At 41.0% G+C, this 23874-nt stretch overlaps 1 protein-coding gene across 3 annotated transcripts in view; it reads left to right on the forward strand.

Annotated features, from left to right (window-relative positions):
* The first annotated feature begins 310 nt into the window (after window positions 1-310).
* The window catches only part of ZNF609 (zinc finger protein 609), a 204561-nt gene continuing 180997 nt past the window's right edge, over window positions 311-23874 (forward strand). For all 3 annotated transcript variants that reach the window (XM_037054114.1, XM_037054113.1, XM_037054115.1), the window contains exon 1: window positions 311-411. The gene's annotated coding sequence lies outside the window, so the exon portion shown is untranslated. The remainder of the gene's footprint in view (window positions 412-23874) is intronic.

A 23874-nucleotide genomic window follows, 5' to 3' on the forward strand; every position in this document is an offset into this window, starting at 1 on the left:
CGGCTCCTAGTGACCGCACATTCCGAGACCCAGGATTTGGCTTCTCTATCCAGGTTCCGGGTTTCCCCTGCGCTCTCCCGCTCTAGACTCCACACCAGACTGGAATCCGGATCCGAGGGCCTGTTAGTCCAGTGTCCTGGCCTTCCGGGCGGCCCTGCTTGTCCCGGATCGCGGCGGCGGCGGCAGCGGTGGCGGTGGCGGAGGCTGAGGGACCTGCGGCCCCGGACACAGCGGCACCGGCCCGGCGGGGCGGAGCGGTGCGGGGAGGGGCGGAGAGCCGGAGCAGAGGCGGGGTGGGGTGGGGGGGAGGGGCTGCGGGAACGGATGGAGGCCTGGGCCCGGTAGCAGCGGCAGCTCTATGGTCCGGGGCCCCGGGCCAGCGGAGGTGGCGGCTCCCGGGACGGCCGCGCGGTGAGTCCGGAGCTTTGTGTGAAGCTGGGGCTGGGGGAGGAGAGAGGCGGCGCTGAGTGGGTCGGGGGGCAGCGGCTCAGGACGGAGGAAGTGGGGGGTTGGGGGGCCGGGGCGGAGCGTGGGGGAAGGTGTGTATGAGGGGTAAGAGGGGGGTCGTTGCGTGGGTGGGGGAGGGGGCGTCTAGGGACCTGGGGTGAAGTTCAAATCACGGCTGGAGCCAATTCAGGGTGAAGGTAGGGGTGCCCAAGAGGGAATTAGGGTCTGGTCAGGTTGTGGGGTCAGGCAAGAGAGTTTGAGGCCAGTCTGGTTATCTTGAGGGGGCCCATGGAAACTGGGGCTAGTTGTGGAGTTAGGGGGGGTCAGAGCTAAGGGTTGGGAGCAGGACGTGTGCGTGGCCCAGGATCGGGGAGCAAGGTAGCTGGGAGTGTGCAGTAAGTAGGTTGTGGGTGTGTGCTTCTAGTCTTCAGGTCATATTTACCCCTGTCCTCTACAAGATGGAGGGATTCTTGGGCCTGGCCCTTAATTCTGTCCTTGTTACCCACCCCCCCACCCCCCCTCACCCCCGCAGGGTTTGTGACCCTGTCCTGTTTGGGAAACCCATGCTGCCCTCTTTTCCCTTTATGTGTAATTACGGTTGGATCATCTCTGTGCTTTGCTCAGATTCTCCTTCCTCCCTCTGGGGTTGAGGAGGAGGAGACACATCTGACCAATTAATGTGTGTTTGTGAAACAGGCAGCAGCAGTCATTTCAGCTTCTAGGAATTAGGCTCACACAGGGTGGAGAGATCAGAGCCCTTCAGGGAGATTATTTCTGAACAATTCATAGATGATTGAATTCTCCAAGAAACAGCTTCCTGCCTAAAACGAGAGTAGGGAAGATGGGAGAGAAAGCCTGTCTGTTTCCAGCCATGTGTCCAGAGCCCCAGGGGTTGAGTAGAGTCCCCAGTCCCCCACAGGCCTCTCTTCTCTGTACTAGGCTTTGCTCTGCAGCCTTGAGTTAATTTCACCCCTGCTGCTTTGTCTTGGGGGAGGGAGTGCTGGTTTAGGCCGTTGTAAGGAGATGACTGTTCTGCTGCCACACACAATAGTCGTGTCATTTTATCGGGAGTGCTACCCCAGGGCTGAGAACTGCTGCTGCAGAGATAAACCGGTCCCTCTCACCCGCCTATTGTGTACACAGTGAAGGTCATAGGTTCAAGTCTTGTCTGAGAGCTTTGGATATGCTCCATCTCCCAGGCTTCTCAGTGCCGTTTTCTTCCTTTTCCAGACTGGGGCTTGCCATTGGAGGAGGCCAGACAGAAAGGCTCTTCTTTTTGAGTGAGGAACAATGCAGAGCTCGTTGGCACACATTTTTCAGAAGAATAGGGGATGCCAGCCATGTTGTGCCTGTCTCTTTAGCTAGCCTGTACTAAGTTGTGGAGGAATAGTGTCTGGGAGACTCAACCCTGGAGTCACCAAGGGAAGGTTCCTATTCTTATTGAACCATCATATTTAATTCTTTTTATAGGGATGGGACATTCATAAATGATTTTTGTGCACTTGTTTAGGAATACCACCAAAAGCCCATACAGGGTTAATAAAGGCAGTCAAGGACCCACTTTGTCTTTTTAGTGGTGACTTCCTGGTCAGTAGTAATTGCACAACAAAAAAGCCACAGAATTTGCCTATCTGGTCAAGGGGTGTAGAAAGAAAACAACTTTCCTTTTAATCTTTATTTTAATACTGATGAAAGGAGATGATTTGCTTATTCTGCAGAAAGTTCATATCTGCCTCTTTATTAAGGAGAACTATGCCAAAGAGATGAACATTAAAAAAATCTTTTGAGAGCTTGAGAGTTATTATTAATGAGTGAAAGATGAGAACAAGCTAGAAGGAATCCTATCCCTACATATATCTCATAGAAATGTCCAAAATACTTTTAGGTAAAAAAAAAAATTGTTGCTAGAAATGAGGTTTTAATTTAGGACACTAAAGAAAACTTTTGTTTATAAGGAATGTTGTGAGAGAGCAGTTGTACACAATAGCCAACCATTTCACATAGGTTTTTTTTTATATTTTATTTATTTATTTTTAGAGAGAGGCGAAGGGAAGGAGGAAGAGTGGGAGAGAAACATGAATGTGTGGTTGCCTCTCACATGTCCCCTTTTTGGGACCTGGCCTGCAACCCAGGCATGTGCCCTGACTGGGAATCAAACCGGCAACCCTTTGCTTCACAGGCTCGTGCTCAATCCACTGAGCTACACCAGCCAGGGCTCACACAGGGTATTACTGAATAGAAACTTCAGCCTTTGGTTTTGGTAAAGGTCTTTCTGAGGTGCTGAATCTGTTTTGCCTCCCTCATTATTTTAGTTCAATGAGTCTTTCAAAATGATGGGTCACTGCTTAGGTGTTGGGCTATGTTAGGAAGTTGTTCTGACCTTTGTATTTCCTAATGACAACTGTCTTAAGGTCTTACTAGAGGGGTCTGTCTTTAGGCTACTTTTAGCTAGTATATATCCTAGGTGTCTGAGTGAACCATCAGCTCAGACTGAGTCCAAAGCTTTTTGCTCTTGGGCTGTTGGCATTCTTTTCTGAATCCTGTCAGGTGACAGTGAAGGCAGACGCCTCAGATTAATTTGCCCTGATTAGATATAGTGGTTTCGAATTTCGGCCCTTGCCGCAAGGAATCTCGCAAGGAATCTGGTGAGTCTTCTGATTGTGATTATCCTTCAGACAGCACTTTGGATTCCACCACTCCCCACCCCAGTATCTTGGTAGAAAATATTTCCCTATGAGAATTCTAGATAGCTGGACAGATTTGTGCTTTTGTGTAAGAATATGGAAGCATAATTTTGGCTCCTGGTAGTAATTATGTTGCAATTAGCATATAGCAACTAAATGACTGGAACAGGATAATTTGTTGAGGGGTTTGCTGATTGCTCTGTCAAGTGGAAGTGCCACTCCTTATTTATTTGACTGGGAATTCCACTGCCTGGACTCTGCCATGGAGATTTACGAAGTATAGGAATGACGTGTTGTCTCCAGAAGTTCTTGCCCTGCTTGCTCTCTCTTATTACTGCCAGGTATCCTGCACCTTCTACTACCACTTTCTCCATCTCCAAAAGGTGGTAGCTAAGCAGCTGTGAAAAATTGGTCATGGATGGTAATACTGACAGACAGATGAGGTCACTCTGAGGATAAGGCGCCCTTATGTTGTGAGGCAAGTTTTCTTTTCAGCAGCCTAATTCTCACTTCTACTTGATTTCTAATTTTTTTATTTATTTACTTTTAGAGGGAGGGTAAGGAAGGGAGAAAAAGAGGGAGAGAAACATCCATGTGTGAGAGATAAATCGATCAGTTGCCTCTCAAGCACCCCAACTGGGGACCTGGCATGCAACCCAAGCGTGTGCCCTGAATGGGAATTGAACCATCGACATTTAGGTTTGCAGGCCGGCACTCAGTCCACTGGGCCCCACCAGCCAAGGCACTGCTACTTGATTTTTAAAATCCAGTTTTCTTTAGAAAAAAAAAAACAAAAACAAAGAACAAGAACAACAACAAAACCCCACAAAATACAAAAATCACATAGTATGCAGAATAGGCCTTCATGATGTCTCATAAAAGTTGGCTGTTACAGACAAAATGAAGATAAGGTGGTCGCTGATTGGCAGATTCTGGGCCCACTAAGTGTCAGTGAAGGACTCTTTTCACTAGGGAACAGGTAATTCACCAAAGCACCTGCCTAGCTGGGCATATGAAATTGGCAGCAGCTGTGCAGCTGAAGAGGGATTATTGAGCAGGTGGTTAAAGAATCACATGCCACAGTGACAAGAAAATACTTGGTCTTTCGTGGTTTAGGTTCAGTTCATATGTGTGAAATTGCTCTTTGTTTTACATTTCTTAATGCCTGATACTGGTTTGTTAGTGAGGTGATAATGGAATAGAGAAAAGAGATTTCTTTTTTTCTTTGTTTCTTTTAGATTACTGAGTAGCTTGCCTTAGACATGGTCCTATAGAGCCCTATTGTATTTCTGTGAGTTCTGGCTTTATGCCCTATGAATGGGAAGGAAATAGTGGTAATTCAGTGGTAATTCATAGAGGAAGACTCTCTATTTAATGTTTTCTGCAAATTCCCAGATTTTTCTTGAAGTTATCATCTTTTATTAATACGATTTTCTTTCACATGGTCATGCCACTAGAGTAGGCAGTACCATAGAGCCTAAATTTTACAAGCAAGTAACTTGGTGTTTATTTTCTGACTTTTTTTAGTGCCTTCCAGTTGGTAGACTGATGGGTTGTGTACTGCTTCTGTTGAAGCGTGCACGCACACGCACATACACTATGTATATGTGTGTGTGTATGGATATATGTATATAATGAAGTCATGGGGTATTAATTAACAGTTGATTGAAGAAAAAAGACATATCAACTGTTTTAGAGTTCAGAAATCCCTTTTTCAAGTGGAGTGAAGGCTCTTACCTGTATGTCAGAGAAACAGATATAGGTAGGTAGAAAGCTTGGTAGGTAGATAGATAGATAGATTGATTTGGGGGGAAGGGAGGCAAAAGGTGGGACTCTGAGGCTGGGGCCAGAGGACCATTGTAGAGACAGGAACATTATGAAGAATCTGCTTGAACCTAGTTTCTAATCTAGCTTTTAAGTGGGAGCCTGGCAATTATTTGTTTAGTTTTTACTTCTGGTAAAAAATACAAACCTCTTCATTTCCCCGTATGAAGCCATCACAGTTGTTTGTTTTAAGCAGTTCACAAAGCACTATATACTTTTCTAGCATTCTCAGTAGTTTGCTTTCTCATGCTTTTTTCCTCCCGCACCTCCCATCCTACTTCTGTGCTCTGAAGACTTCTCTCTAGCAGCTTGGAAACACTCTAATTACTGTAGCTATTATAGTCACAACCCAGATCTTCCACCTCCTTCCCACTCACCCCTTTCTATCTTCCTTCCCCCTCCCCTTGCTCTAGCAGCAGGAGTTGAACTGCAGTCTCATGAGCACAGTCAGATCTGTGAATGAGCTTTATATCTTGTCAGGGCAGAACTCCAGATCCAACAGGGCTGATTTTTCATGGTTTTCTTGCTGTTTGTTCTTGGATCAGAGTCCCAGAAATAAGAGATGGCAAATACCTATTAGGTCATATCTAGTTCATCACTCAGGAGCAAACCTACAATCTTTCTCTTGTCTCTGTGAGAATTTTTCCCTTCTTTTGTAGGTGAGAGCTCTCTGATGCCAGGCAGGCTCTGAAACTGCCTTCTTTTTATTGTGCTCTCTGGTCATTAGTGACTGGCTAACTTTGCTCTCTTGGATTTTTATTCTTATCCCATTGTTAGGATTACTTGCTCCAAGCAATATCTACCCCTTTACCGTCAGTCCTTTCTTGATTGTTGGTGCCACATTTGTGGGTTCCTTGTGCATCATCAATATTCTATGGCAGCAGTTACTACTTTTCACAAGATGCATTTGGTGGAAGCACAAGATGCACATCTGAAGGTGGTAGTTAATGAAATGGCTGAGAAAACATGCAAGGTTGTGCCCTTAAGAAAGCCCTGTACTATGAACAAGTGCTGCTTCCTTCTGTTTAATTTGGGGTACTTCCTGGTCTAATGCTTTGTTCTCTTCATGGATGAATTTTATTTTTGTGTGGCTTCATTACAGTTACAACTAAGTTATTGTCTGGTTTAATATTACTATGTGTTTTCTTTGCTTTTGATAGAATTAGGAGTCATGAAACCTAGGTTCTCATCACTACTCTGTCTCTAGCTGTGTGATCTTGTGCTAGTCACGCCTTTGTTTTCACTGTCCTTATCTGTAAAATGGGCACATTAGACAAGATCATCTCTAAGTTTTCATTTAACTGTAGAATTTTATGATATCAAGTTTGGGAGGAAAGCAGGTTTCCCACTGACTGGAAAGTGATAGAAGTAAGCAGTTTATGGTTACTACGTCCAAAATCTAGCCAGTATTCAGAAGGGCTTATGAGTACAGCCTCAGTTTTCTGGGGCATGACTCTTACTCCCCCCTGATATGTTTGTAACGCTTATGCTGTGCTTTTTTTAACTAGGCCATTTTCCTTTGAGGGGTCTTGTATCCTCATTCTGCTGCTTCACCAGCTTGTCAAATATATTTTTATAGTCTGCCCAAGCCATAACAATGGGAATCAGAAATCTGCAGAAAACTAATCTCAGCTTGTAAGAAGGAAATCATACCTGGAAGGATTTGGCAGATACCAATAAGTAATTTTGTGTGGTCAGTCAGGGATCTAAGATCTTAAATCTCTTATATCAAGTCTTTGAACCAAATAGGACTGATTGGGGAGCTGACTTGAGCATTTTTCCCTTTTTGACCTGTCTGTGGAAAACCTGCTTTCTTCTTGGGATTGAATATATGAGTTGCTAACTGTTTTGTTTAGAAAATAAAATTGTTATTTTTAATGCTGTAAATCCTAAATTAGTGACATTTGGTGAAATACGACTAACAAGGAGGAACTCTGAAATACCTGGTAAAAGGGACTGAAGGACTGAAAGCTGGTGACTGTGGGAACTCTGAAGTTGACAGTAATGTAGGAAACCTTTGTTTTCAAGCAGTTTAAAGGAATAAAATACATAAGCAAGTTAATTCCCCAAGTTAGGATTTTTATCAACATTTCCTAGCTAATTCTTGGATTTGGGACTTCGAAAGCAGCTGTTTATTGAATGTTAAAAGGAGGATGACAGTCGTTTAGTCTTTTTGTTTGTTAACATAGTACAATCACATGTTTAATCTACTTTTGAACATTGGAAGAATCATTCACTGTTTTTAAATTTGTGCTTGAATCATCCATCAATCTATAATAGGAAATTTTGGTGGGCAGAACTGATTTGTTTTGGACTCACAAAAAGTCCTGGGAGCACGTTGCTTCATTCCCCGCCATCTGTAGCATGTTACTAATTTTCAGGTAATCTAAAGGTTATTGGAAGTACTGCACTTGAGTGTGATATTTTAGAAAGATTTACATTAGAAATATAAGTAGTTTTTGTAGATAGTTTTTTTTTTAAAGGTGGCAACTGAAACCTAAGGTATTGAATTGAAAAGTGGCCAGTGTAGGTGCCATGTGAGCTTTAGAGATCAAACCATGCCATGAATGAAATCCAGATCCTGGCAATTAGGCCACATACCACGCTGCATGCTGGTAACTAGTTTCTTAGGCTGGAAGTTCAGCCTAAGTAGAACTCAGTAGAGGAAGGTGGCAGTGTCTACTCTATTCTCTTTTTTTTTTTTTAGTTTTCATTTATTGATTTGGGGGGAGAGAGAGAAACATCAGTAGGTGTTATTCATACATTCATTGATTGCTTGTTGTATGTGCCCCAATCAGAGATCAAACCTGCAATCTTGGTGCATTAGGACAATGCTCTGACCAACTGAGGTACCTGGCCAAGGTGCTCTATACTGCACACAGCGTGCATCCAGTATGCCAGCAGTAGAGCTAGCAACATTCCCGGTGAAGCACTTTGCCTTTGGTTGGGATGAACTTTCATTCACATGAGCACAAGTGAATGTTAAAGAATATACCTTGTATACCTTAGTTACAAATTCTGAGGTTTATTGTGAAACCCAGCACTTGACTTTGTTCTGGAACTGATACTTCTAAAGCAGAGTCTTAAAGAATGATATCAGAAATAGAACTGTAGGCCTTGGCTGATGGCTCAGTGGATTGAGCACTATAGCCTGTGAACTAAAGGGTCGCTGGTTCGCTTCCCAGTCAGGGCATATGCTTGGGTTGCAGGCCAGACCCCCAGTAGGGGCATGCGAGAGGCAACCACACATTGATGTTTCTCTCCCTCTCTTTCTCCCTCCCTTGCCCTTTGTCTAAAAAATAAAATAAAATTTAAAAAAAGAAATAGAACTATAGGAAAATACATTTGAATTATGGAGTTTATGGCGTAAATGAATCTGAAAGATATTCAGGAAAGGGGGAAGTTTTTTCTCCTTGGTGTTTGTTTTCAATGGCACCTCCAGTCCATCATTTCTGGAACCTACCTACCCCTCTCTCCCCTAAACATTGTAGCTTCTTCTAGTTGCCATGGCAGAAAACTTTGACTTATATTTGGTCTGTTTTATGCCTCACCACCTTATCTAATAATTCATTACATTTGGATTATTCTGGCTATCTTGCCACTTTTTCATTTGACTCACTTAGTTTAGGCTTTCATCTGTATATTACTATATAATAACCTCATGGTTAATGCTTCTTTCTATATTCCATACTACTGAATGCTGCAATGTTACTATGATTTTTATTTATTCATTTATCTACTATTTATTGAGCACTTATATGCGAGGCTAGTCATGGCCCCTTTCCTTTCAGGACTTAAAATTCTAATGAAGGAGACCACCAATCAAGTAATGAACGTCTGATTATGAGCTGCAGTGCTCTCGGAGGAAAGGATTTGGTTCTAGAAGAGTGTGTAGCAGGGAATGCCGTCTCCTTCTTGAAGCCTCTCTTAACCCTCTTCTTCCCACGAACCTGTCTCTTTCATCTTCTTCTGTATCGCTTTTAACTCTTTACTAGGATCTCTGTTATATGGCATTTTATCACACGTTGTCTTTAATTATAGTTAAGTAATTATAATTATTTGCGAATATATTTTTTCCTCCTCCATTCTAAACTCCATAGGAGACCTGTGTCTCCTTTGTTCTCATGGCTTCTAGCCGAGTGCTTTGAATATAACTTTATGTTTAATTAATGCTTGCTGAATTGAATTGGAACTTAATTTTTGAAAGCAGAAACTTCTTGTGATATTTTTTCAGGCTTTCTTTTATGCTAAGGTAACTTCTGTTCTACACATTTTATCCCAAACTGAATAATGTAGGAACAAGACAGACTATGAAAGCCTTCAGAATTCCTTCAGACGCAAGGACAAGCATTTGGTGCCTTTACTGCCTACATCAGTACTGTGGTGTCTTATACCCTCCCTGGGTAGAGACTTGGGGGTGGGGGCGAAGGGGAGTGTGTGGCTGGTAGAGGCCATGTAGGTCGGTCACAGGAACCAGATTGGTTCTGTTAGAGGGATATAAAGCCATTGTTTGGCCTCTGGGTGTTGTTGACCTCTGGAAGGTATTTTAGTGGTTTTTTTAAATTTACTTCTTTTATTCCATATTTATTGGATTCCTACTAAAGATGAAGTTCTGTTCTAGCTACTTAAAATTTATCAGTGAACAAAATAGGCAGAAAAGTCCCAACCTCATGGATCTTTTAACAGAAGGAAACAGAAATAAGCATAATAAATGACTTTATGAGGTCTGTCCAGAAAAAGTCCAGCCATTGCTAATATAATAACGGTTTGTATGATATTATCTATGTAACCGGGCAGTCAAGGAGAGTGGACTAGAATGCGCATGTGTGAACAGTGCTGACTTCACTTAACTGGTCAGAGGGGTGGTAGATGCTATTGAGTGAGCATATGTACTGTGTGGCTATCACATTCAAAATGATTGAGCGAATAGAGCAATGAATCTGGATCAAATTTTGCATTTAGCTTGAATGTTCCTCTGCAGAAACTATTTGAATGATTCAGAAGGCCACAGCTGTGGGCAACTGGTGATTGGTAGCTTCATCATGACAATACTCCTGCCTATGTATCACATCCCATACAGAGTTTTTTGGTGAAACATCATATCACCCAGGTGACTCAGCCCCGTTATAGCCCAGATTAGAGCTCGAGACTTATGGCTTTTCCCAAGACTAAAATCATCTTTGAAAGGGAAGAGATTTCAGACTGTTGATGAGATTCAGGAAAATACTACAGGGCGTCTGATGGTGATTGGGAGAACTGTGTGAGGTCTCAAGGTGCCTACTTTGAAGGGGACTAAGACATCATTGTCCTGTGTACACTGTTTCTTGTATCTTCAATAAATGTCTCTATTTTTTGTATTACATGGCTGGATACCTTCTAGACAGACCTTGTATAGTATTAAAGGGTGATAAATTATGAGGGTAAAATAGAGCAGAGTAGGGATATTAGGAGTGTGGAGGAGGGATAGATGGGAAAGGAGGGAGTTTACAGCTTTAAATAAGGTGGTCAGAGTAGGCCTCTTTGAGAAATATCGTGCCGGGGTGTTTCTGGATTGTTAGGTGCTTCCCCGAGGTTGCTGAGTGCTCTTCTGCCCAGCAGACAGAAAGAGGCAGAGGCTACAGTTGTTCCAAAGAGTTCAACTGACATTGAGGGGGAAATAGCACTCGTTAATGTTCTTTTCTCCTGGGTGCTGCTTTGGCTGGCATTCCTGGAAGTTAATCATGGTGAAAATTGCAGTCAGTCTTGTCTGGAAGACACCAGGGGTGGAACCGGAAGCCTTGTAGCCATTTCCCTGAGGGGTGGGATTTACTCTACTGTTAACTGGGCCTTGGTTACCTAGAGTAATGAATGGGTGAGTTGGGCCTCTGGGTTTTCTACTATCTCAATGGGAAAGGCCCAATGTCGTGACCTTACCTCTTTCTAGTGAGGCCTCAGCAACTGTATTTGGGTAGCTCTTCAAAAATAAGCTTTTAAGGAGCGTGCACTCTGCTCTCAGCTTAAAAATTGAATTTTCAGGTTTGTGGTATTTTTTTTTACTTCCTCTCAACACTTAGCTAGATATGTTCTGAAAGTCTAGGTACCTAAATCATTAGGTGGAGGATGAATGTCTTAATGATGTCTAGGTGCTGTCTTGTCTGACTTGTGTATTGTGAATTTTCTTATAATTTTCTTGCTTGCCCTTTATTCACCCTTCTACTTCTTTATTATTTTTGCTGTAACTTTTTTCCTTTTTTTTATATGAAGATGATAGGAAACAGAAATTTCTTAGACTAGACTGCTGTTTTGGTAATTGACTTCAAGCTAAAATTTCTACGTAATATACAAGAGAGGGAATGTCTTATTTCTTTCCTGAGTTATGTAGAATGCAGCTGTGGACATCAAGCTCTCAGCCTGTGTTAATGCTGAATGCTGTGTGATGTTGCTGAGGTGCAGGATACCTGTACCTGCTATTTTTATTTATCTCATCAGCTTGTGCAGTTGGCAGCGCACAAGGAGACAGACCTATTTGCCCTTCTGTAAAAATGTGTTCTTTTTCCTCTCTAATTTTAGAATAAGGTTCTATTATTATTACTATTGACGTTAGGGAGGAGAAGGGAGAGGGAGAGAAAACCATAGATTTTTTGTTCCCTTGCTTATGCATTCATTGGTTGATTCTTTTATGTATCCTAACCAGGGGTGGAACCAGCAATCTTGGTCTATTGGGATGATGCTCATTGAGCTGCCGAGCCAGGGCTAGAATAAGGTTCTTCATGAACTCTGGTCCATGCTAAAAGAAATCTGCTACTTTTAGGCAGATGTGGTTCTTATGTTAGGTGAGCTTTCAGGCAGATTTCACAGGGCTTTTCTCTGGATTTGCTGTATATCAAATGTGAAGTCCAACATTCTCACTACAAGTGCTTAAGTAGTACAGTAACATATTACTGATATCATGAACTTTAAAGCCAGCAGCTGTTAATTCAAGTGTATGTTTTCCCTGCTTCCCAAGCAGATTAAAAAGACTTCCAGGCCAAATGATGATAGATGCTTAATTTTTTTTTCTGATTGGAACGTGGATTAATCTTTTTAAAAAAACAGAAAGTAGAGAAAGATACAAAGAACACCCAGGAATTATCCCAGAAATGTTAATATTTATTTAGTATTTCCAGTGCACTTTTTCACATTTTTTTTCTAGCTGCCTAGGCTTTTCTTCCTTTCTTTTTCAATATTTTATTTATTTATTTTTTAGAGAGAGGGGAAAGGAGGAAGAGAAACATCTATGGTTTGCCTCTTAGGCCCCCAACTGGGGAACTGGCCCACAACCCAGGCATGTGCCCTGAGCGGAAATTGAACCAGCAACTTTTTGGTTTCTGAGGTGATGTCCAAACCACCAAGCCACACCAGTCAGAGCTGCCTAGGCTTTTCTTCATCAAATCACTATGCTTGATGAAATAAAATTTGTTTAAGAATTTAGAAAGAATTCAGGAATGAACTACGGAATTCTTAGTGAAAGTACAGGGTCTGGCAGAAGTAATGTCTACTGAAGTGTGATTGGTAGGATAATAATATGGATGTACTAATATATAGTTTTAATTTGAACATTTCACCTAAAATGTCATATGGTGTGCTTGAGCATGATGTTATGTTACAGAATTTCATGCTTATGATTTTGTATTAAAAAGGCGTGTTATTTGTGCCAGGCCCTGTATATCACTTCTAGTTGTAAATAGCATGATCACTACACTCAGACTGGTGTAAATTTCAAGTGTTTTTCTCTCAAAAAGAAGGTTTGGAGGTGGGAGGACTAAAACTATATTGGAAAATTGGTAAGATGTAAATTAAAGATCGAGATGACACTGTACCGTTCATATAACATTGGAGCTAAGGCATGTGTGAATTTACGTAAGAAGTCATACGACAAATTATTAACAATTTTGAGTGGATAAAGTTGTTACCAGTGGACATTGTTTACTTTGAAAAGACTTAGAAAAGTCAGGCCAGAGGCTATTTAAAAACTTTAGTCATGCGATGGACAAAACATTTTGTTGTACATTAGCAAACTGATTTTCTGACTGTGAACACTTAATAAATTGTTCCATAATCCCTTCTCTGTGGTTCTAAAAAGCAAAAGCTCTGAAAACAAAATTTTTTTGGTAAGGTAGGCACCCCTTGACTTCAGCTAGTAAGAAGCTACTTATATTGTTTTTTTGTTCTACTTCAGGTAAATATTCATTTTGCTGTAGGGATATTAATGAATTTGATATAAGAGTGCTATTCCACTTTCTATACTGTACTATGGTATATTAATTATCTTAGCTTTTTAAAAAAATATATTTTATTGATTATACCATTACAGTTATTCTATTCCCCCCCTTCATTCCCCTCCACCCGCACACTCCTTCCCCTACTATTCTCCCCCCCTTAGTTTATAACCACGTGTCTCAAGTTCTTTAGATTCTATATTTCCCCCACTATTCTTGCCCTCCCCCCTATCTATTTTCTACCTACCCTCTATGCTATTTTCTGTGCCTTCTCCCCCCTTCTCCTCCTCCCACCCCCTGTTTCTAACCCTCCATGTGTTCTTCATTTCTATGGTTCCACTCCTGATCTAGCTGTCCTCTTGGTTTGCTTTTGTTTTAGGTGTGGTTGTTAATAACTGTGTGTTTGCTGTCCTTTCACTGTTCATATTTTTTATCTTCTTTTTCTTAGATAAGTGCCTTTAACATTTCATATAATAAGGGCTTGGTGATGATGAACTCCTTGAATTTGATCTTATCTGAGAAGCACTTTATCTGTCCTTCCATTCTAAATGAAAGCTTTGCTGGATAAAGCAATCTTGGCTGTAGGTCTTTGGATTTCATGACTTGGAATACTTCTTTCCAGCCCCTTCTTGCCTGTAAGGTCTCTTTTGAGAAATCCGCTGACAGTCTGATGGGTACTCCTTTGTAGGTGACTGTCCCCTTATCCCTTGCTGCTTCTAGGATTCTCTCCTTCATTTTAGTCTTGGCTAATGTAATTATGATGTGCCTTGGTGTGTTCCTTCTTGGGTCCAACTTGTTTGGGACTCTCTGAGCTTCCTGGATTTCCTGGAAGTCTATTTCCTTTGCCAGATGGGGGAAGTTCTCCTTTATTATTTGTTCAAATACGTTTTCCACTCGTGGCTGTTTCTTTCCCCCTTCTGGTACCCCTATAATCTGGATGTTGGAACGTTTAAAGATGTCCTGGAGGTTCCTAAGCCTCTCCTCATTTTTTGGAATTCTCATTTCTTCATTCCTTTATGGTTGGATGTTTTGTTCTTCCTTCTGGTCCATTCCATTGATTTGAGTCCCAGTTTCCTTTCCATCGCTCTTGGTTTCCTGGACATCTCCCTTCATTTCAATTAATTTAGCTTTCATATGTTCCTCTAATTTGTGACTATAATCAACCAGTTCTGTGAGCATCCTGATAAACAGTGTCTTGAATTGTGCTTCTGAGAGGCTGGCAATTCCTTGGTTGCTTAGAGTTATTGGCTCTGGGACTTCGAGTTCTTCTTGCGCCATCTTTTGGGCTGTTCGTGCCTGTTACGTAGCAGGATCGGAGCCCTAGGTGTTCACCAGAGCAGGGCAACTCAGTTGCTGGGTTGTGACGCTGTATGTGGGGGCGGGGTCAACGAGGAGCAATGGTGTCCTATTTGCCACCTCCCGCCGCGGCCCCCACAGGTGCTGCAGCTGCCACCGTCACTGGGCCCTCGCGTTTCGTCCCACTGCACGCGAGTGTGCCACCGCTGTCAGCCCTCGCCCCCTGGGGCCTGCGTGGTCCGTCTCACTGTGCGCGAATGTGCGACCACGGTCAGTCTGCCCCATACCCTGACTGGGTCCGGGCCACTTGTGCTGCGCGCCTAGGTCAGGGGATCTGTCCTGCCCGACCCAGCTCCGCTGCTGGCTCCGCTCCTCTTACCATCCCGGTTGAATGGTTAGTTGTAGTCAGACTTCCGCATAATTCAATTTTCTGTTCTTTGGCTGTGTCTTTGTTCTCCAAACCTTTGTTGTATTCAAACTTGGTTGTGGGAAGAAGGCACAGTGTTTCCACCTATGTCTCCATCTTGGCGGAAGTCCTATCTTAGCTTTTTACAAATGAAATAACTTAGGTTCAAATAAGTGCAATGACTTGCCCTAGACGCAAGGGTGTCCAACTTGTACCCTGCAGGCCGCATGCAGTCCCAGATGGCTGTGAGTGTGGCCCAACACAAACTCCTAAATTTACTTGAAACATTATGAGATTTCTTTTTTTTCAAATTTTTATTTATTTGTCTTTAGAGGGGAAGGGAAGGAGAGAAGGAGAAAAATATCAATGTATGGTTGCCTCTTGTGAGTCCCCTGCTGGGAACTGGCCTGCAACCCAGGCCTGTGCCCTAACTGGGAATCAAACCTCGATCGTGTGGTTCGCAGGCCCGTGCTCAATCCACTGAGCTACACCAGCCAGGGCTTATGAGAATTCTTTGTGATTACATATTGCAATGTATTTTATGTGTGGGCCAAGATAAAAGTGTGACCCAGAGACGCCAAAAGGTTGGACACCCCTGCTAGAGATTGTTACACATGTATGGAAATAGGGGGGAGTAAAAAGTTGAATCGAGCATTTCTACTTCCTTCCTTGTTGTTGTTGTTTTCCCTTGCCCTGTGCTGGTTCCTTATGACATTACCTCCAAAAACCATATTGATAAATTCTAAGTGCAAGAATTTAAGCAGTGACACTTACCTTATTTCTTGTTTGACACTAGGAAATGTTTTCCAGTCCTGACTGGTGTGGCTTAGTGGGTTGGGTGTCATCCCCCAAATCAAAAGGTCACCAATTTGATTCCTGGTCAGGGCATATGCCTGGGTTGCAGCCAGGTCCCCAGTTGGGGGCATGTGAGAGGCAATAGATCAATATTTCTCTTGCTCTTGCATGTCGATGTTTCTCTCCGTCCCTGTCTCCCTCCCTTTTCCACTCTCTAAAAATAAATAAATTCTTTAAAAATATTTTTCATAAGTGACATATGAGGTTTATCCATGATATTAAGCCTTTTCAGGTAGTTAGGTTCCCAGATTGTTTGGAGTATAGTTTAGGATATCTTGGCTGTTATGGGTGAATGGAAGGAGTATCTTGGTGTGGGAGATGAAAAGTAGATCAGCTTCACTGCAGACAAGTATTACATTTAAAAGAAACAGAAAAGTCATTATATGAAATGTTAAAGGGACTTAGCTAAGGAAAAAAAGATAAAAAGTATGAACAATAAAATGACAACAAAATCACAACTATCAACAAATGAACCTAAAAGAAAAACAACAAAAACTAAGCAAACAACCAGAACAGGAACAGAATCAGAGAAATGAACATCACATGAAGGGAGTTCAGTGGGGAGGGGCAAGGGAGGAATGGGGGGGAAAGGTACAGGGAAGAAGAAGCATAATTAGTAGGCATAAAATAGGGAGAGATAAAAATGGTATAGGAAACAGAGGACTCAAGGAATTTATATGTACAACCCATGGATATGAACTAAGGGGGAGAATATTGGGGGGTGGGGAGCAGAGCAGAGGGGGGATAAAGGGAAAAAATTGAGAAAACTAATAGCAATCAATAAAAAATACTTTAAAAAATAGCATAAAAGTCCAAACCACTTTCTTAGTGTGATTAACTTCTGTGTAACAATTGTAGTCCCCAAAGGAGACTAGGAATCCTGGTAAACTATTCCTAGAAAAAGTAGCTCAGTGTGATGCCAGGGAAATGTTTGGCATTGTTAGAAAGAGAATCAGAACTGTATAATGATAAAAATAACTTCCCTCTATACAAAACCAGACTTTGTCTGTGTTTGTAATGACTGTATTCTGTTGATCCCCAAGAAGTACACATATCAGAGCTGATGACCAGAGGAGGTGAAGACTTTAATGAAGACGTGTAAAAAATAATCTTCAGTTTCCTATCAAGTGAAGAGAAAATAAAGACTTACTTACCAGTTCCTAGGATTCTGTATTGGATCAAGAACACCCTTTCAAGTTAGAAATGAATTGAGCTTAACTATTGGGTTATTTTTATCAATAGTAAACAAATAAAATATGCAAATCCTAGAGGTAGTAGAAATTAAAAATACGGTCAAGGTTTTTTAATTACGCTATTTATTTTGAGATAATTGTAGAGTCTCATGCAGTTTTAAGAATAATACACAGGGATCCCTTGTACCTTTTCCCTAATTTCTTCCAGTGGTAACATCTTACAGAACTAAGGTTAATATCATAGCCAAATATTGTCATAGATACAATATACCTATCTCTGTCAAATCTCCCCAGTTTTATTTGTACTCGTTAGTGAATCTGTATACTTAGTTTTGTGCAATTTCATTACCACTGTCAAGAAACAGAACAGCTCAGCTACCAGAGGCCCTTGTGTTGCCCCTGGACAGCCACACTTGCCTCACTTCTGCTGCTCTTCCTCCCACCTCCCAAAGGTCTTCAAAATGATTGAATTGATACATTTTATAATAACCTATTAAGAAAAGCAAGGGATGTCTTGAGGTATACAGACAATCCCCAACTTAATAATTCAGCCTATGCTTTTTTCAAATTTACGATGGCATGCAAACAATAGCATTCAGTAAAAACTGTACTTCGAATTTTAATCATTTCCCAGGTTAGCAACATATCATATTATATTGTCTTGTGATGCTAGGCAGTGGCAGTGACATGATTTTGCCCAAATATAAGTGATCTGAGCATGTTGAAGGTAGGCTAGGCTAAAACTGTTAACTTTGGTAGGTTAGGTATATTAAATGCATTTTTTACTTTTTTTGCAACTTACAGTGGGTTTATCAGGATGTAACCCCCATCATAAGTTAAGGAACATTGGTATAGCCTCAATTTTTTATAAAATTGTTTTAAAATGTTCTACTTATCAAATTAATATACATAACTTATTTTTTTCTCTTCCCATAAAATTTATATTAAACGTCAAATAGTACTATAGCTTTCAGTGAAACTCAGCAATCCACTATTTACTCCTTAACACCACCAAGTCTCACTCCCAAGTCAACTGCTTTAAACTTCTTAATCTTTTTTCTTGTGTTTACTCTCATGTTTCTAAATAATAATATGCTCCCCTATTGCCCTCCCTTTATCAAATTCCACTAATATAGATATGTCACAATTTTTAGTTAGATTAATCATGTTCATTATTTATTATGTTAAGGATTATTTATTATTGAACTACTTAGTATACAGTAATGTTTTCCTCTACAATTTTTTGTTTTTCTGTCCTCACCCGAGGACATTCTCTCATTGCTTTTAGAGAAGGATAAAGGGAGAGAAAGCAACATCAGTGCAAGAGAGAAACATCAATTGGTTGCCTCCCATAGGCACTGCTACTGGGGATCGTACACTCCAGACTGGGGAGTGAACCACAACCTGGGTATGTGCCCTGACTGGGAATTAAACCCTTTCAGTTACAGACACGATCCAACCAACTGAACCACCCGGCCAGGGTTACAACTTCTGTTTTTCAGGATTTACTATCACTAATTACCTCATTTTTTAAAAAATATTTTATGTATTTATTTTTAGAGAGAGGGAAGGGAAGGAGAAAGAGAAGGAGAGAAACAATGCGTGGTTGCTTCTCACATGTCCCCTGTTGGGGACCTGGCCCACAACCCAGGCAAGACCTTTTGGTTCACAGGCCAGCACTCAGTCCACTGAGCCACACCAGCCAGGGGTAATCACCTCATTTTTTTTCCTTTTAGTTTGTTGTTACTGTTTCTATCACTAATTAATTCTTTCAGTCTCCTCAACAGATCTGTAAGTCTTACAATATAGTTAAACTTAGAGTAATATGTAAGTAAGTATTTAGGTTCTTTCATCCTTTTCTTTCTGTTTTTCTTCTTACCATCCCCCTAAATATTCTTACCTAAGAAGATCAATGACATGATTCCCTTATACCATTATCACATTAAATACTGCTTTAGGACTAGAACCATGATCCAGTATTGCAGTTCTTTTATCCATAGGTAGTTATATTTTATTTTATTTGTGGAAGTAGAGTGTAATAATAAATTGCATTAAGTATACTAATCGGAATTTTACAACCCACTTTTTCCATATTTATAACCACTATGCAGTTCAAGATAGAAACATTTCCCTCATCCCACAGTTTCCTCATGCTTCTTCCCAGTTAATAACCCTCTTCCAGACACAATCACTTTTCTGACTTCTGTCACCTTTAATTCATAGATGTTTAAAATGTAAGGACTAGGTGGCTTAAGTCTGATAGTCTGACCTATAATACATTGAAGTATATACACGAGGGCTCTCAGGAGTTGGTTATGTCCAGACTACCTGACTTGTGGATTAACCCTATTTTGGAAAGCAACTGTGTATGTGTAAGACTGAAGTCTAAGAATAGTCAAAAGCAGTTAGGCATTTTAAGAAATGTGGGGACTGTTTTGTTGAATCTGCATCATTTTTGTTGTTGTTCTAAAATTTTTATTTATTTTAGGGAAAGAGAGGGAGAGAAGCACTGATAAGAGAGAGAAACATCTATTGGTTGCCTCTTGTAGGTGCACTGACTCGGGATTGAACCCGTAAACCCTTCACTTTGTGGGGTGACACCCAGCCAACTGAGCCACACAGGTCAGGGCTGAATCTGCCTCTTTTATTCTAGAGAGAGGAATCCACACTCTGTTCTAGTAAGTTTGAGGATTATCAAGTAATTGAGATGGTTTATAATTAGTGACAAATCAAGTCAAAGTAAGAATGGGGAGAAATGGCAACCTAGGCACTATTTTGATCTATGGATTGAGGAAAGTAGTGTTCATTTACTCATTTATTGACCAAAATATCTGAGGGTTATCTGTGAACCAAACACTGTTCCTAGGACACAGTGGTAAGCAGGGTGCTGACAGTCTGCTGGTGGAAACAAATATTAATCAAATCATCACACATTGAGAGGTAGGATGTGCACAGGGAGTGTCAGATAAAGGCCATAAGGCAGTAAGGTGGGAGTGGGATGCAGAGGACAAGAGTGTGGTCATGAAACAAGGCTGGAGAAGTAACATGGCTTAAATATTCTTAAGGGTGTGCATGTGGATTCTACCATTTTGTATGGCTAGTCTAAAGTGTAGATGTTATCTTGATAGACAAGTTTTCTTTGCTCTTTAGAGTTACTATAGGATAGTAGCTCTTGTGTAAGAAATTTAGGTAGGAAGGTGTGGTCCAGAATATAAAAAGTGAAGGTAAATCATGTATTTCCTGACAAATACTTAGGTTTTTCTTTTTCCTTTATGCCTATGAACTTGACCCATATTATTCCCTATTTTAGAGATGAGGAGATTGACATACAGAAAAGCTTTGACACAACAATTCTGTGTGGAAGGCCCATTTCTTAGATCTCCTGATTCCTACCCATCACCAACCACTATTCACTTTTTTTCTGGGAAGTTGATATCACCTCTTTCTCATTAGCACAAGAACTTTACCTCTGGGAATGAGAACTAAATTAAAAATGGCTACATAGCCATCATTATTAGGAGACAAGGGATGGTGGATTTCTATATTATGTACTTGAGATGACCTTCGCCTTCTGCTTCTTGGACTCCTTACACTTAGACCTTGGTAGGGGTTTCTTTGTGGACTAGTTCCACCAAATGAAACTAGTTCCCTAGTTCCTTATAGGGTTGGGATTGAATTACTTACATATTCAATATGCTGTTTAGCCTATTGTGGGATGTGTGCCTGCACAGAGCAGTATCAACAAACACCAAAGCTCTAAACCTGCGCCCTGTTGAATAGCTATGTCCTGGTGGAAGTGTCAGTTCTTCTGTGAAATGAAACAGGTCAATCCTCATGATCTTTGAGAATAGTGGCCTGTGAGGGCTATAACACTATTTATGTGATGCAGCGTATAAACAAACACTCAGAGACTGAGAAATGCTACACTTTTACTCTATGTCCTTAGGTGACACATGGTCAGATGAGCCCTGTTGAATTGTATCCCTCTTCTCAAATTGGCACTGTAGTCTGTTCTTTATCTGATCCCCATTGGAGATATAAGCTGAGAGCTATGGTACTTGAGGAGATGACACAGTTCCTTTGTTACAGTAATTAATGTAATAAATTAAGGGAGATACCCAAAGGAAAGTTGATTGTTTCTCGTTAGAGCCCTAGGTGGAAATTGAATTGATTAGCAAGCTCCTATGAAGCATGGCATTTGGAGAGGGAGATGCCTGTTCTTCTAGCAGGGTAAGCTCAGCATCTCTGAGGATGGTTTACATGTACAAGCCTCACCTGAGGTCAGCTAAGTACGAAGTGATTTAAGGTAGCGTATGGAATTCAGGAAAGATGGTATGATAGGGTTTTCTTCTAGTAACCTTGCTATATCCCATTTATTATTTATTAACAGTTACCTGGGGCATCAAATGCTAGGAAACTCACAATTTAGATTTGAAGGCCTGTCCCGTCAGTGGGGTCAGCATCCTAGTGGATTGGAACAGTTGGTAAAGAGGTAGTCCAGATGTTAAAACCGTGAGCCTTGAGTTTAGTCTTTTGTTACTGAGAGATTTTGAAGCAAAATGGAGTCTTTTTGTCAGACACTGTAGTGGAGAGTTTTATGAGCCATACCTCAAGGTAGGAGTACAATAAAGGGAAAACCCAGAGCACTGAATTTGTTGAAGAAAGGATTGCCATTTTCTTTCATAGAACTCAAGTGGATGTCAGTACTACCTATAATTTAATTTGTAAAAAAAAATTTTTAATGTTTTTTCTTTTTTTAAAAAAATGTCTTAGATAACTTTATACAGGTATAACTATGAAACAGTCCTCTAAGTTCAGACACCAGAACATTATCAGAATATTTGGGTCATTTTATGTTTTTTTGGTTGTTTTATATTTTTCAGATTTGCATTCTCATAATATGCTTAGAGTCATGATGGATTCTCCTTCCATTTTATAATGAAAAAATTAATATTTAAAGGAGCAGCTTGGCTAGAATCTGGCTAGCATCAATGGATATTTGAGTCTAGAAATCACATCTCTTGATTCTAAGTTCTGCACTCTTTTTCCTACACCATGCTACATTCCTAGAATTTGGTATAACATTTTTTTCTTCATACAGAGAACTCTTGGAGGGAACTACCTAGCCAGACAGATCACCCTCACATCCAAATGTGTATGACCTTTGTGTTCCCAAGCAGACTATACACAATGGTTACTTGCCCAGGTTAGAGCTTATAAGAAGATTGATTCAAAACTCATAAGGAGGGGGGATAACAGATAAATTTATAGTAGAATAACATTGGACAATTTGCCACTTAGATCATATTATCTCTGGGTCATTGGCAGTTAAAGAGATCCTCTCTGTGAAGCCCTCTAGAATGGATACAGAGCTCTGTCTAGGTGGAAAGTACTGTTCTTAATATGTTTACACTTAGGTAAGGTCAGTTGCTGTTTATGTCCTCAGGCTAGGGGCAGAAACCTCACTTGAGGACTTTTTTATTTCTCTTCCTGAACCTCTTGAAGAGGTCTTGCTCATTTTTGAGTGTTGTGACCTATGGCATGTGCCCTAAAAAAGCAATCAGTGACCCGGAATCTGTGATAGCAAACCAGTCTGTGGACTGGGAGTCTGAGAGATCAAGTCAAGTTCCAGAGAAGAAACTGGAATTTGAACTCCTGTTGTTAAGGTACAGGGTATGGGGAATGATTGTGATGACCTAGCTTGGTCCCCACAGAGAGGAGATGAGGTGCAGGGACAAGGCACAAATGGTAGTGACAAGGAATTCCTGAGTCTGGTGAATTGTGGCCCTAAACAGAGAAGTGGAGTACAATTAGGCAGAAGGAGAAAAGAGAGAGGAAAATATTTAAGGAGGCTCTTGCAGGTTGAAAGTGCCTTGTATTCTCTGTAAGGTATTGGTTCTCCTGATTCTGTACTTTCTCTGCCATGGAAACAAGAGGTCAGTGTTTCATTTCCAGATAGCATGTTAGTGGCCCTACCTCCTGGGGTTAAACATCTCTGTAGTGACCTGTCAGAGAGCTGATTATTAGCTGTGTAAAGCGAGGGATACTATAGGGAGCAGATGGGAAGTGGCTTGGCTGTTGCAGCCAGGGCGATAAAGAATCCTTGGCAATTTTACAGTGTGTCTTTGGAAATGTACCACCAAAGTTACTATGAGGCCTGCTGGGTTTGGAAAGCTGGATTTCTGAAAAGTCACCTGGTTGAGAAGTACTACTCATAAAAACTCTTAACACCCTAGAAAGTAGGACAGTGATTCTCTACAGAGAACATCAGTACTGCTAAAGATCAGTCTTCATAATGTGTTTTCTTTGCATCCTAGTCATTCAGAAATTGAGTAGTTTTCTAGTAGGGAAAATACTCTTTCACAGCAATATTAATAGAATTATAGACTTGAAAAAAGCCCTAGGCATGTTCAGACTACCCTCACCACACATAGAGGAATTCTTTGTATAATTTAATTGCCAGGTGGTTATGCTTTTTCTGCTCAATACTTTGAGTGATAAAGATATAGTGTCATTAGGCATTGTGGGCCATTGTTGGAAATCTCGGGTTGTTAATTTTTTCCCTGAGTTAAATATCTGTCTTTCTGTAATTTCTACTTACTGGTCTTATTTCTTTCCTCAGCATCACAAAATAAATTTCTCTCTTCTACATTGCAATAATCATATATTTAAAGCTAACTAGCTGGTCTCCCTTCAGTATTCTTCTTTCCGGACTAAAGAATACTAGTTATAAGACCTTTTGTCTTACGAAATGGCTTCTTGGTCTTAAACTATACTCCTGTGACATCCCGCCATTTAATGAATATCTCACTCAAGATATGCAACCTGACCCTGGCTGTTGTGGCTCAGTTGGTTGGAGCCGTTGTCACTCACACCAAAATGTTGTAGTCAATTCCTAATCAGGGTACATACTTATGTTGTATGTTCGATCC

The sequence above is a fragment of the Sturnira hondurensis genome, unplaced genomic scaffold (assembly GCF_014824575.4).
Source record: "Sturnira hondurensis isolate 20B ecotype Veracruz unplaced genomic scaffold, ASM1482457v3 Scaffold0008196, whole genome shotgun sequence".
Classification (NCBI taxonomy): Eukaryota; Metazoa; Chordata; class Mammalia; order Chiroptera; family Phyllostomidae; genus Sturnira; species Sturnira hondurensis.